Here is a 15,490-nt window from a genome sequence, read left to right on the forward strand (position 1 = left end):
AGCAAGCAATGCAGGTGTAGAAGCACGGTGGCTAGGAAAAACTCCCTAGAAAGGCATGATCTTAATTTCTCATTTAAATGATTAACAATATGATTAACTGAAAATACTGGACATAATTGAACTTTCAGCCTAAATGTATTTGTTATTCAGATGTAACAGGGGTGCAATTAACATGTGGTAGCCTACAAACAAAAATATCAAAAAGGCACAGATGAACAGCTGACGTTGGTGAAATCTATCATTGAGGTCTCAGATGAGGACTATATTTTATGATGCTTGTATTTTATTTAGCTGATATTTTGGTTGCATTTTTCTAATTGTTTGACTTGATATTTCTTCAGAAGGCTATAAGTTTAATGTAACTATATGTTAAATGTATTATTAGTAGTAGTAGTAGTAGTAGTAGTAGTAGTAGTAGTAGTAGCAGCAGTATTACCACCAGCCAGACAGTAGTCAGAGTTGCCCTGCCGTCTGATACCAGACTTGTCTGACCTGACCTACAGACAGACAGACAGACAGACAGACAGACAGACAGACAGACAGACAGACAGACAGACAGACAGAGGCTATATTGATTCCCTCAGTGTTTTTCGCCCCCATGTGGTTAAGCAACACTTGCATTTAACCGGCTACGCTCTGATCCCATAGGAGGGCACCGACTCACCCAGGGCTCAAGGCTCGGGGCTCGAGACAAACGCTTGCGTCTGACAGTGGGCACATTCAAATTAGTTATCCCTCTAAAGAGAAGGTTACAGATCCTAGACTAGAGGAACATAGCCAACAACGTGGAGTTTTTGTTCCACTCAGGCCCTCAAGTAAAATAAACAGCCACTGGGCGCCAGACCACTTTCCAAAAGCTACTGGATGGGATCAGTTACCTTTACTAGTCTAAGGAGGGAGAGCTGGGACCTGGGCGAAATAGAAAGCGCTTGGAAAATGTGTGTATTAGTGAATTTTATTGAATCCCAGGGTCTTCTTTTTTGTTGTTGCAGGTTGACGTTTATTGTCATGAATGTTGCGCTGGATGCAGAACTAAGCAATTTCCGCTAGATGGGCCAGCTACAAATCAAAATGGCATATATTGTAAACATACATACAAAAAAATATTTTTGGTCTTAATTTGTAGTCTCGTGTGGCTCAGTTGGTAGAGCATGGCGCTTGCAATGCCAGGGTTGTGGGTTCAATTCCCACGGGGGGACCAGGGTTCAATTCCCACGGGGGAACCAGGATGAATATGTATGAACTTTCCAATTTGTAAGTCGTTCTGGATAAGAGCGTCTGCTAAATGACGTAAATGTAATTTAAGATCAGGGTTAGCATTGTGGTTAAGGTTAGGGTTAGGTTTAAATAGTTTGACTTTGTGGCTGTGCCAGCTAGTGACCACTCTGCAGAGCTGCTTCAATGGCTAGATTCATGACCATAAATACTAACCTGCAATTTTTTTATTGAGTTTTATTAAATAATTATATTATCTGTTCCAACTAGATTTTGTCCCACTGTTGGCTGCGGGAATTTCATACAGGGGTGCAACTTCCACTGGGGACAGGGGACATGTCCCCCCCACATTTACATTGGAATGTGATACAAAACGAGTCAACGGTGTGCTTTAGGACCATGAGGACGCTTCCGAGTGGTCGGGTAGGCTGTTTGGAGAGTTTATTCCGACTGGAGAAAAATAAATGTCCCCTGCACTTCTAAAACCAAAGTTGTGCCCCTGATTTCATATGTCATCAAAGACATACGTATACCATCAAAAGATACACAGCCTCTAACAGTCTACACAACTCCATTTTGTTGCTCCAGGCCTATAGACAGAAACTAAAACAGGAAGCACCCGTGCTCAGGTCTGTTCAACACTGGTCCAACCAATCGGATTACACGCTTCAAGATTGCTTCGATCACGTGGACTGGGATATGTTCCGCATCGCGTTGAACAACAACATTGATGTATACGCTGATTCGGTGAGCGGGTTTATTAGCAAGTGCATCAGTGATGTTGTATCCACAGCGTCTATTAAAACATTCCCCAACCAGAAACCGTGGATTGATGGCAACATTCGCGCAAAACTGAAAGCTCGAACCACTGCTTTTAATCAGGGCAAGGCGACCGGAAACATGACCGAATACAAACAGTGTAGCTATTCCCTCCACAAGGCAATCAAACAAGCTAAACGTCAGTATAGAAACAAAGTAGAGTCGCAATTCAACGGCTCAGACACGAGAGGTATATAGCAGGGTCTACAAAAGAAAAACCAGCCCCGTCGCGGACCACGATGTCTTGCTCCCAGACAAACTAAACAACTTCTTTGGTCGATTTGAGGACAATACAGTGCCACTGACACGGCCCGCTACCAAAACCTGAGGGCTCTCCTAAAAAACGTTTAAACGTGTTAACCCTCGCAAGGCTGCAGGCCCAGACGGCATCCCCTGCCGCATCCTCAGAGCATGCGCAGACCAGCTGGCTGGTGTGTTTACGGACATATTCAATCAATCCTTATCCAAGTCTGCTGTTCCCACATGCTTCAAGAGGGCCACCATTGTTCCTGTTCCCAAGAAAGCTAAGGTAACTGAGCTAAATGACTACCGCCCCGTAGCACTCACTTCCGTCATCATGAAGTGCTTTGAGAGACTAGTCAAGGACCATATCCCCTCCACTCTACCGGACACCCTAGACCCACTCCAATTTGCTTACCGCCCCAATAGGTCCACAGACGACGCAATCGCAATCACACTGCACACCGCCCTAACCCATCTGGACAAGAGGAATACCTATGTAAGAATGCTGTTCATCGACTACAGCTCAGCATTTAACACCATAGTACCCTCCAAACTCGTCATTAAGCTCGAAACCCTGGGTCTCGACCCCGCCCTGTGCAGCCTGGTCCTGGACTTCCTGATGGGCCGCCCCCAGGTGGTGAGGGTAGGTAACAACATCTCCACCCCGCTGATCCTCAACACTGGGGCCCCACAAGGGTGCGTTCTCAGCCCTCTCCTGTACTCCCTGTTCACCCATGACTGCGTGGCCATGCACGCCTCCAACTCAATCATCAAGTTTGCAGACGACAGTACACTGGTAGGCTTGATTACCAACAACGACGAGACGGCCTACAGGTAGGAGGTGAGGGCCCTCGGAGTGTGGTGTCAGGAAAATAACCTCACACTCAATGTCAACAAAACAAAGGAGATGATCGTGGACTTCGGGAAACAGCAGAGGGAGCACTCCCTAGCCACATCGACAGGACAGTAGTGAAGAAGGTGGAAAGTTTTAAGTTCCTCGGCATACACATCACGGACAAACTGAAATGGTCCACCCACACAGACAGTGGTGGAGAAGGCGCAGCAGCGCCTCTTCAACCTCAGGAGGCTGAAGAAATTCGGCTTGTCTCCAAAAACACTCACAAACTTTTACAGATGCACAATCGAGAGCATCCTGTCGGGCTGTATCACCGCCTGGTACGGCAACTGCTCCGCCCATAACCGTAAGGCTCTCCAGAGGGTAGTGAGGTCTGCACAACGCATCACCGGGGCAAACTGCCTGCCCTCCAGGACACCTCCACCACCCGATGTCACAGGAAGTCCATAAAGATCATCAAGGACAACAACCACCCGAGCCACTGCCTGTTCACCCCGCTATCATCCAGAAGGCGAGGTCAGTACAGTTTCATCAAAGCAGGGACCGAGAGACTGAAAAACAGCTTCTATCTCAAGGCCATCAGACTGTTAAACAGCCATCATTAACATTGAGTGGCTGCTGCCAACATACTGACTCAACTCTAGCCTCTTTAATAATTGAAAAATGTATGTAATAAATGTATCACTAGCCACTTTAAACAATGCCACTTTATAAGTTTACATACCCTACATTACTCATCTCATATGTATATACTGTACTCTATACCATCTACTGCATCTTGCCTATGCCGTTCGGCCATCACTCATTCATATATTTTTATGTACATATTCTTATTCATTCCTTTACACTTGTGTGTATAAGGTAGTTGTTGTGAAATTGTTAGGTTAGATTACTTGTTAAATATTACTGCATGGTCGGAACTAGAAGCACAAGCATTCCGCTACACTCGCATTAACATCTGCTAACCATATGTATGTGACCAATAAAATTTGATTTGATTTGATTTGGATTACTATACTTTTATTCATATGGCCATAGTCAAGCAAGACCGCGCCAACTCAGGTGGATGCGCGTCAACTCAAATGTATGTGCACGTGGCTTGTAGGCCTACCAATCAGAATTTACTCAACTATATGCCCAGAGTTTTCATAGTAAAAGCGTCTCATGAAACTCCAAAGCAGCAGCCGGCATTATGGGGGAAACTATTTCTGTTGTTGTTTTACGGTAGTGGTAGGAAGCATCTGGTTGAGCTGTCATAATGTTATTCTAAAATGTCAGTTAGAGAGGGGTAAATGGTTCTGTGGGCTGGGGGAGGTGGTCGAGGCTCGGTAGAACTGTTATCCTCCTCAGATCCTTTTCCATGGTTTGGGTGCTCCATCCTCACTGCTAGCCTGTTCAAATGTTAAAGGACAGAAAACAGGAAGGAGTTCTAGAAAATAGTATACCGTTTTTATTCTACTGTGAAGTAAACCCAAATGAATTTCCCACTTTTGTACTAATAATGGAAACCTGACTTTATTGATATCATGCAGGGTAAGTGTTAGACCATATACACTGAACAAAAATATAAATGCAACATGCAGCAATTTCAAAGATTTTACTGAGTTACAGTACATAGAAGGAAATCTGTCAATTGAAATGAATTCATTAGGCTCTAATCTATGGATTTCACATGATTGGGGACACAGATATGCATCTGTTGGTTACAGATACCCTAAAGAAAAGGTAGGGGTGTAGATCAGAAAACTACTCAGTATCTGGTGTGACCACCATTTGCCTCATGCAGCGCAACACATCTCCTTCACATAGAGTTGATCAGGCTGTTGATTGTGACCTGTGGAATGTTGGCCCACTCCTCTTCAATGGCTGTGTGAAGTTGCTGGATATTGGCAGGAACTGGAACACACTGTCATAGGCGCTGACCTAGAGCATCCCAAACATGCTCAATGGGTGACATGGTCTGGTGAGTATGCAGGTCTATAAAAGGATGTTGGAGGTGGCTTATAGTTTAGAAATGAACATTACATTCTCTGACAACAGTTCTGATGGACATACCTGCAGTGGTCATTCCAGAGTGGTGCAAAGGTTCTAATGGACTGCATCTCAGTGCAAGAGGTGTCACTACAGTCCCTGGTTCGAATCCAGGCTGTATCACATCCATCTGGGGTTGGGAGTCCCATTGGGCTCCCATTGGGCGGTGCAGAATTGGCCCTGCATCATCTAGGTTTGGCATCTAGGTAGGCAGTCATTGTAAATAAGAATTTGTTCTTAACTGACTTGCCTAGTTAAATTGAAACATCTGTGGTGTGTGACAAAACTGCACATTTTAGAGATTGTCAAAGGTGGTCGTAACGTTAGTGCCAGTTACCACCATGTCTCCGACACAGGTTCTGTGGCAGGTTGTTGGTTAATATACACTCTTGGATTTTGTTTCTCAAGTGTATGTTTTCTCGCATGATTGTTGGTTTGTGTGTCTGTTCACAAGTTTAACCCCTCAAAACCATGTGAGTTTGGACCTGTACAGTACAGAGCAGACAGAAGTGTTATCTCCTGACCATTCATGACTCAACATTTTCATATACTGCCAGCCTATTTGGACAGCTTCAGTGATCTGAATGATTCATTAAGTCCTCCTAACCCATCAGGAGTTATTACACCAGGTCAAACAATAATAACAACCTGCAGACACAGTAGGCTATATTGGAGGTTCAGGAAGCACGATCACAACTTGGCTTCTTTAAGTTCATGACCTCACATAGCTCCCGCTGTGCTTGTTATGGAAGTTTCTGTGTTAGTTCAACTATTCTAATTGGATTACAACTCATATTTCATTGACAGAGATAAAAGCAAACCCAATCGACGGGTTTGGAATGAATATTTGAGTCGGTTGTTAGGCACATCTCAATACCCAAGAGAGAACGACAAGGCACAGAGATTTCAAGAGAGGAGTGTTGCGTTTGACCACACAGGATTGTTCAAGGTTTAAGATAGAGGGAGGGAGAGAAGTAGACAGGGAGGAAGGGAGAGAAGGAGAGAGGGAGGGAGAAGAAGGAGAGAGGGAGGGAGAGAAGGAGGTAGGAGAAGGAGAGAGGGAGGGAGAGAGAAGGAGAGAGGGAGGGAGAGAGAGAAGGAGAGAGGGAGGGAGAGAGAGAAGTAGAAAGGGAGGGAGGGAGAGAAGGAGAGAGGGAGGTATGACTCCTGCACGCACAGACCATGGAACACGAGCCGCAATCCACCTTGTCAAATATAATTTCACACGGTCGCGTCTCGAACCACACTGTTATACATAACTTATCACCGTCAGCCCCATACTGCAATAGTTGAACAATCAGTGTAGCATGTGAAGTGGAGGGGCTTTAAAAACACAGGCATCACGCAATACGTGTCACCGGGAAATGGGTAATGAGCTGAGAGCTGGGTAAAAACCAGCGTTAAACACGCAGCCTGCCTGCTACAGCCCTACAGCTCCTAACTCTTAACAGACAGCCTCCTAACCACTTAACCCAAGGTGCCAGAGGAGAGGTGGCTCACCAAGGCAAGATGACGGCTCTGCTCTGGAACTGTGAGAAATGGAATCACACAGTGAGAGAGATGGAAAAGTACAAAGAGATCACTCTACTGTGTTACATGAATGGAAATGACTTATTGTGATTTTCATGTTTGTAAAAAGGGAAGTTGATTTATTGAATGTACTTTTTCATTAACAGAAAAAAAATCTAGGGATGAAAAGGATACCAAACACATACCCAAGTCATACTCTAGCAAACCCATACTAACTAACCAAGGCCTTGCTACTGCATCACACTGACAACACAAACACACATACACACGCGCATACCGACACAACACAAACACACATACACAAACATGCGCATACCGACACAACACAAACACACATACACAAACATGCGCATACCGACACAACACAAACACACATACACACGCGCATACCGACACAACACAAACACACATACACACGCGCATACCGACACAACACAAACACACATACACACGCGCATACCGACACAACACAAACACACATACACAAACATGCGCATACCGACACAACACAAACACACATACACACGCGCATACCGACACAACACAAACACACATACACAAACATACGCATACCGACACAACACAAACACACATACACACGCGCATACCGACACAACACAAACACACATACACACGCGCATACCGACACAACACAAACACACATACACAAACATACGCATACCGACACAACACAAACACACATACACAAACATACGCATACCGACACAACACAAACACACATACACAAACATACGCATACCGACACAACACAAACACACATACACAAACATGCGCATACCGACACAACACAAACACACATACACAAACATACGCATACCGACACAACACAAACACACATACACAAACATGCGCATACCGACACAACACAAACACACATACACAAACATACGCATACCGACACAACACAAACACACATACACAAACATACGCATACCGACACAACACAAACACACATACACAAACATGCGCATACCGACACAACACAAACACACATACACAAACATACGCATACCGACACAACACAAACACACATACACAAACATGCGCATACCGACACAACACAAACACACATACACACGCGCATACCGACACAACACAAACACACATACACAAACATGCGCATACCGACACAACACAAACACACATACACACGCGCATACCGACACAACACAAACACACATACACACGCGCATACCGACACAACACAAACACACATACACACGCGCATACCGACACAACACAAACACACATACACAAACATGCGCATACCGACACAACACAAACACACATACACACGCGCATACCGACACAACACAAACACACATACACAAACATACGCATACCGACACAACACAAACACACATACACAAACATGCGCATACCGACACAACACAAACACACATACACACGCGCATACCGACACAACACAAACACACATACACAAACATGCGCATACCGACACAACACAAACACACATACACAAACATGCGCATACCGACACAACACAAACACACATACACACGCGCATACCGACACAACACAAACACACATACACACGCGCATACCGACACAACACAAACACACATACACACGCGCATACCGACACAACACAAACACACATACACAAACATGCGCATACCGACACAACACAAACACACATACACACGCGCATACCGACACAACACAAACACACATACACACGCGCATACCGACACAACACAAACACACATACACAAACATACGCATACCGACACAACACAAACACACATACACAAACATGCGCATACCGACACAACACAAACACACATACACAAACATACGCATACCGACACAACACAAACACACATACACAAACATGCGCATACCGACACAACACAAACACACATACACAAACATACGCATACCGACACAACACAAACACACATACACAAACATACGCATACCGACACAACACAAACACACATACACAAACATGCGCATACCGACACAACACAAACACACATACACACGCGCATACCGACACAACACAAACACACATACACAAACATGCGCATACCGACACAACACAAACACACATACACACGCGCATACCGACACAACACAAACACACATACACACGCGCATACCGACACAACACAAACACACATACACACGCGCATACCGACACAACACAAACACACATACACAAACATGCGCATACCGACACAACACAAACACACATACACACGCGCATACCGACACAACACAAACACACATACACAAACATACGCATACCGACACAACACAAACACACATACACAAACATGCGCATACCGACACAACACAAACACACATACACAAACATACGCATACCGACACAACACAAACACACATACACAAACATGCGCATACCGACACAACACAAACACACATACACAAACATACGCATACCGACACAACACAAACACACATACACAAACATGCGCATACCGACACAACACAAACACACATACACACGCGCATACCGACACAACACAAACACACATACACAAACATACGCATACCGACACAACACAAACACACATACACAAACATACGCATACCGACACAACACAAACACACATACACAAACATACGCATACCGACACAACACAAACACACATACACAAACATACGCATACCGACACAACACAAACACACATACACAAACATACGCATACCGACACAACACAAACACACATACACAAACATGCGCATACCGACACAACACAAACACACATACACAAACATGCGCATACCGACACAACACAAACACACATACACAAACATACGCATACCGACACAACACAAACACACATACACAAACATGCGCATACCGACACAACACAAACACACATACACACGCGCATACCGACACAACACAAACACACATACACAAACATACGCATACCGACACAACACAAACACACATACACAAACATACGCATACCGACACAACACAAACACACATACACAAACATACGCATACCGACACAACACAAACACACATACACAAACATACGCATACCGACACAACACAAACACACATACACAAACATACGCATACCGACACAACACAAACACACATACACAAACATACGCATACCGACACAACACAAACACACATACACAAACATACGCATACCGACACAACACAAACACACATACACAAACATACGCATACCGACACAACACAAACACACATACACAAACATGCGCATACCGACACAACACAAATACACATATGCATACACACACACTTTTACACTCACCATCTGCTGCTGCTGCTGCTACTCTGTTCTTTATTTGACTCTATCTATCCTGATGCCTGGTCACTTCACCCTGCCTTCATGTACATACAATATATATACAAAACTATGTGGACACCCATTCAAATGAGTGGATTGGGCTATTTAAGCAACACCCGTTGCTGACAGGTGTATAAAATCGAGCACATAGCCATGCAATCTCCATTGACAAACACTGGCAGTAGAATGGCCTTAATGAAAAGCTCAGTGACTTTCAACGTGGCACCATCATAGGATTCCACCTTTCTAACAAGTCAGTTCGTAAAATTTTAGCCCTGCTAGAGCTTCCCCGGTCAACTGTAAGTGCTGTTATGGTGAAGTGGAAACGTCTAGGAACAACCATGGGTCAGCCACGAAGTGGTTAGCCACACAAGCTCACCGAATGGGACCGCCGACTGCCGAAGTGATGTAAAGCTCGCCGCGATTGGACTCTGGATCAGTGGAAACCCTTTCACCATCTGGCAGTCTGACAGACGAATCTGGGTTTGGCGGATGCCAGGAGAACGCTACCTGCCCCAATGCATAGTGTCAACTGTACAGTTTGGTGGAGGAGGAATAATAGTCTGGGGCTGTTTTTCATGGTTCAAGCACCTTAGTTCCAGTGAAGGGAAATATTAATGCTACAGCATACAATGACATTCTAGACGATTCTGTGCTTCCAACTTTGCGGCAACAGTTTGGGGAAGACCCTTTCCTGTCCCTGCAGAAATGTTCCAACATCTAGTGGAAAACCTCCCTAGAAGGGTGGAGGCTGTTATAGCAGCAAAGAGGGGACCAACTCCATGATTGTGGAATTAGATTTTCGACAAGCAGGTGTCCACATACTTTTGGTCATGTAGTGTATCTACCTCAAGTACCTCCTACTTCTGCACATTGATCTGGTACCTGTATATAGCTCCATTCTTACGGATTTTATTCCTCGTGCTACTATTTTTCTTTTTATTATTATTTCTAACTGAATCGCTGGGAAGAGCTCGTAAGCAAGCATTTCATGTTTAAGTCTATACCCGTTGTATTCAGCACATGTGATAAATAACATTTGATTTGATTTGTTCAGACTACTAAACCAGAGTGTCTCTTTCTCCATAGGCTCCAGCAGAGAGAGCAGTACGTCTGCACCTGCAGATCAGTCAGTCATGTGTCTGCACCGTGGTAAAAACACCTATCCTCCTGGATTATTCATACCCAATGCAAACACAGTGACATGCAAACATGTTTTTCAGTTGAATTTCTGAGCAGTCTGCTCCCCTCCCCGGGGATCGTAAAAGGCCATTAGGCTCAGATCGTGTGTAACTGGCCAGGCGACTGATCGAAGCGCGAAGAGCAGCCTCATCATCACTCACACAGGCCAGGCGTGACTTATGGCCAAACAAAACAAAAGGACCTCATAGAGAAAACACCAACTCTGAACCACTCAACATTGTCAACAGTCAAGGACGATGGATCAACTCTCTGTGTGTGTTATCATTCATGTCTGTGTGTATGTGTGTGTGTGTGTGTGTGTCTGTGTGTGTTTGTGAGTGTCAGTGTGTATTTTGTCCTGCAGTAAATTGAATGTGGTTGGGTTTTTACAACTGCAGACACTAATGAATGCAGGGGCAGATGACTATACAAACAATCCAGATGAACACAGAGTGTTTAAAAGAACCCCTCAGAATTGGAGCTCTGCACATTCTTCCAATTAAGAAAAAGTCCAAATATTTATAATCAGAACATTTCCTCTCCTCTGGAGCCAGTGAGTTCAAATCGATTCACTGTGTTTTTGCTTCACTTCCTACTTTCCCTAAATCTGCACCATCTGTGAAAAATAAAATAAAAATACACATTTATAACTCATAATAATAGAGTAAAGGCATATTAGACTAGAATTATAATCATTACTTAAATAAAGAAAAATATTCTGGAGGTTTATAACTCTCTATCTCCAGTATACCCCCCTTCCCTCTCCCTCTCCCTCTCCCTCTCCCTCTCCCTCTCACTCCCTCTCCCTCTCTCTCACTCTCTCTCTCTCTCTCTCTTTGCTATATCCCCCTCCTTCTTTCTCATGTTCAGCAGCACACTGCCTTTATCTGCACGCTAGGCTAGACTGGCAAATGGACGGAGAGGGAGTGGTGTCTGACCATGGAGCGCTGTTCTGATTCGCCAACACACCCTGCTTTTACCATCCACTTTCTATATTAACCACACCCACTAAACACCTCCCTACCATAATACCCCATGTACAGTATAATACCTTGAATTCTCCCAACCCACAATTCTAATGACTGAGTCAATGTCCTTGTTTCATTTTTACATTAAAGTCTTCCTTCGGACCCCTGTAAGCACCCAAGGAGGGGCTAGACTAGAGCGACAGTCCAGTCGCTGCTGTGCTGTTTGTCTGTGAGGTCAGAGGGTGCTAGGGCGTACAAAGGAGTGCAGAGAGCCTAGACCTGACCCATGGGGAGGGGACCCACAAGCACTATGAGACTTAAGATGTGATTGTTTCTCAGTCAAACCACCCCTTCCCCGACACACACACACATATGCACACACGCGCGCACACAGACGCTCACCCACACGCACACAGACTCACCATGACAAATAGTCTGTGACGTGCCTCTGTTAACCAGACACGGAAGGTCCACTCACTCATTCTCTCTCTAGAGCTGATCAGAGGGAGTTTAGCCTGCCTTTAGAGAGGACAGAGTTTAGCCTGCCTTTAGAGAGGACAGAATTAAGCCTGTCTTTAGAGAGGACAGAGTTTAGCCTGTCTTTAGAGAGGACAGAGTTTAGCCTGTCTTTAGAGAGGACAGAGTTTAGCCTGCCTTTAGAGAGGACAGAGTTTAGCCTGCCTTTAGAGAGGTCAGAGTTTAGCCTACCTTTAGAGAGGACAGAGTTTAGCCTGTCTTTAGAGAGGACAGAGTTTAGCCTGTCTTTAGAGAGGACAGAGTTTAGCCTGCCTTTAGAGAGGACAGAGTTTAGCCTGTCTTTAGAGAGGACAGAGTTTAGCCTGCCTTTAGAGAGGACAGAGTTTAGCCTGCCTTTAGAGAGGACAGAGTTTAGCCTGCCTTTAGAGAGGTCAGAGTTTAGCCTACCTTTAGAGAGGACAGAGTTTAGCCTGTCTTTAGAGAGGACAGAGTTTAGCCTGTCTTTAGAGAGGACAGAGTTTAGCCTGCCTTTAGAGAGGACAGAGTTTAGCCTGTCTTTAGAGAGGACAGAGTTTAGCCTGCCTTTAGAGAGGACAGAGTTTAGCCTGCCTTTAGAGAGGACAGAGTTTAGCCTGCCTCTAGAGAGGACAGAGTTTAGCCTGCCTTTAGAGAGGACAGAGTTTAGCCTGCCTTTAGAGAGGACAGAGTTTAGCCTGCCTTTAGAGAGGACAGAGTTTAGCCTGTCTTTAGAGAGGACAGAGTTTAGCCTGTCTTTAGAGAGGACAGAGTTTAGCCTGTCTTTAGAGAGGACAGAGTTTAGCCTGCCTTTAGAGAGGACAGATTTTAGCCTGTCTTTAGAGAGGACAGAGTTTAGTCTGTCTTTAGAGAGGACAGAGTTTAGCCTGCCTTTAGAGAGGACAGAGTTTAGCCTGCCTTTAGAGAGGTCAGAGTTTAGCCTACCTTTAGAGAGGACAGAGTTTAGCCTGTCTTTAGAGAGGACAGAGTTTAGCCTGTCTTTAGAGAGGACAGAGTTTAGCCTGCCTTTAGAGAGGACAGAGTTTAGCCTGTCTTTAGAGAGGACAGAGTTTAGCCTGCCTTTAGAGAGGACAGAGTTTAGCCTGCCTTTAGAGAGGACAGAGTTTAGCCTGCCTTTAGAGAGGTCAGAGTTTAGCCTACCTTTAGAGAGGACAGAGTTTAGCCTGTCTTTAGAGAGGACAGAGTTTAGCCTGTCTTTAGAGAGGACAGAGTTTAGCCTGCCTTTAGAGAGGACAGAGTTTAGCCTGTCTTTAGAGAGGACAGAGTTTAGCCTGCCTTTAGAGAGGACAGAGTTTAGCCTGCCTTTAGAGAGGACAGAGTTTAGCCTGCCTCTAGAGAGGACAGAGTTTAGCCTGCCTTTAGAGAGGACAGAGTTTAGCCTGCCTTTAGAGAGGACAGAGTTTAGCCTGCCTTTAGAGAGGACAGAGTTTAGCCTGTCTTTAGAGAGGACAGAGTTTAGCCTGTCTTTAGAGAGGACAGAGTTTAGCCTGTCTTTAGAGAGGACAGAGTTTAGCCTGCCTTTAGAGAGGACAGATTTTAGCCTGTCTTTAGAGAGGACAGAGTTTAGTCTGTCTTTAGAGAGGACAGAGTTTAGCCTGCCTTTAGAGAGGACAGAGTTTAGCCTGCCTTTAGAGAGGACAGAGTTTAGCCTGCCTTTAGAGAGGACAGAGTTTAGCCTGCCTTTAGAGAGGACAGAGTTTAGCCTGCCTTTAGAGAGGACAGAGTTTAGCCTGCCTTTAGAGAGGACAGAGTTTAGCCTGCTTTTAGAGAGGACAGAGTTTAGCCTGCCTTTAGAGAGGACAGAGTTTAGCCTGTCTTTAGAGAGGACAGAGTTTAGCCTGTCTTTAGAGAGGACAGAGTTTAGCCTGTCTTTAGAGAGGACAGAGTTTAGCCTGCCTTTAGAGAGGACAGATTTTAGCCTGTCTTTAGAGAGGACAGAGTTTAGTCTGTCTTTAGAGAGGACAGAGTTTAGCCTGCCTTTAGAGAGGACAGAGTTTAGCCTGCCTTTAGAGAGGACAGAGTTTAGCCTGCCTTTAGAGAGGACAGAGTTTAGCCTGCCTTTAGAGAGGACAGAGTTTAGCCTGCCTTTAGAGAGGACAGAGTTTAGCCTGCCTTTAGAGAGGACAGAGTTTAGCCTGCTTTTAGAGAGGACAGAGTTTAGCCTGCCTTTAGAGAGGACAGAGTTTAGCCTGCCTCTAGAGAGGACAGAGTTTAGCCTGCCTTTAGAGAGGACAGAGTTTAGCCTGTCTTTAGAGAGGACAGAGTTTAGCCTGTCTTTAGAGAGGACAGAGTTTAGCCTGCCTTTAGAGAGGACAGAGTTTAGCCTACCTTTAGAGAGGACAGAGTTTAGCCTGCCTTTAGAGAGGACAGAGTTTAGCCTGCCTTTAGAGAGGACAGAGTTTAACCTGCCTTTAGAGAGGACAGAGTTTAGCCTGCCTTTAGAGAGGACAGAGTTTAGCCTGCTTTTAGAGAGGACAGAGTTTAGCCTGCCTTTAGAGAGGACAGAGTTTAGCCTGCCTCTAGAGAGGACAGAGTTTAGCCTGCCTCTAGAGAGGACAGAGTTTAGCCTACCTTTAGAGAGGACAGAGTTTAGCCTGCCTTTAGAGAGGACAGAGTTTAGCCTGCCTTTAGAGAGGACAGAGTTTAGCCTGCCTTTAGAGAGGACAGAGTTTAGCCTGCCTTTAGAGAGGACAGAGTTTAGCCTGCTTTTAGAGAGGACATAGTTTAGCCTGCCTTTAGAGAGGACAGAGTTTAGCCTGCCTCTAGAGAGGACAGAGTTTAGCCTG

The sequence above is a fragment of the Salvelinus fontinalis genome, chromosome 21, assembly GCF_029448725.1.
Source record: "Salvelinus fontinalis isolate EN_2023a chromosome 21, ASM2944872v1, whole genome shotgun sequence".
NCBI lineage: Eukaryota > Metazoa > Chordata > Actinopteri > Salmoniformes > Salmonidae > Salvelinus > Salvelinus fontinalis.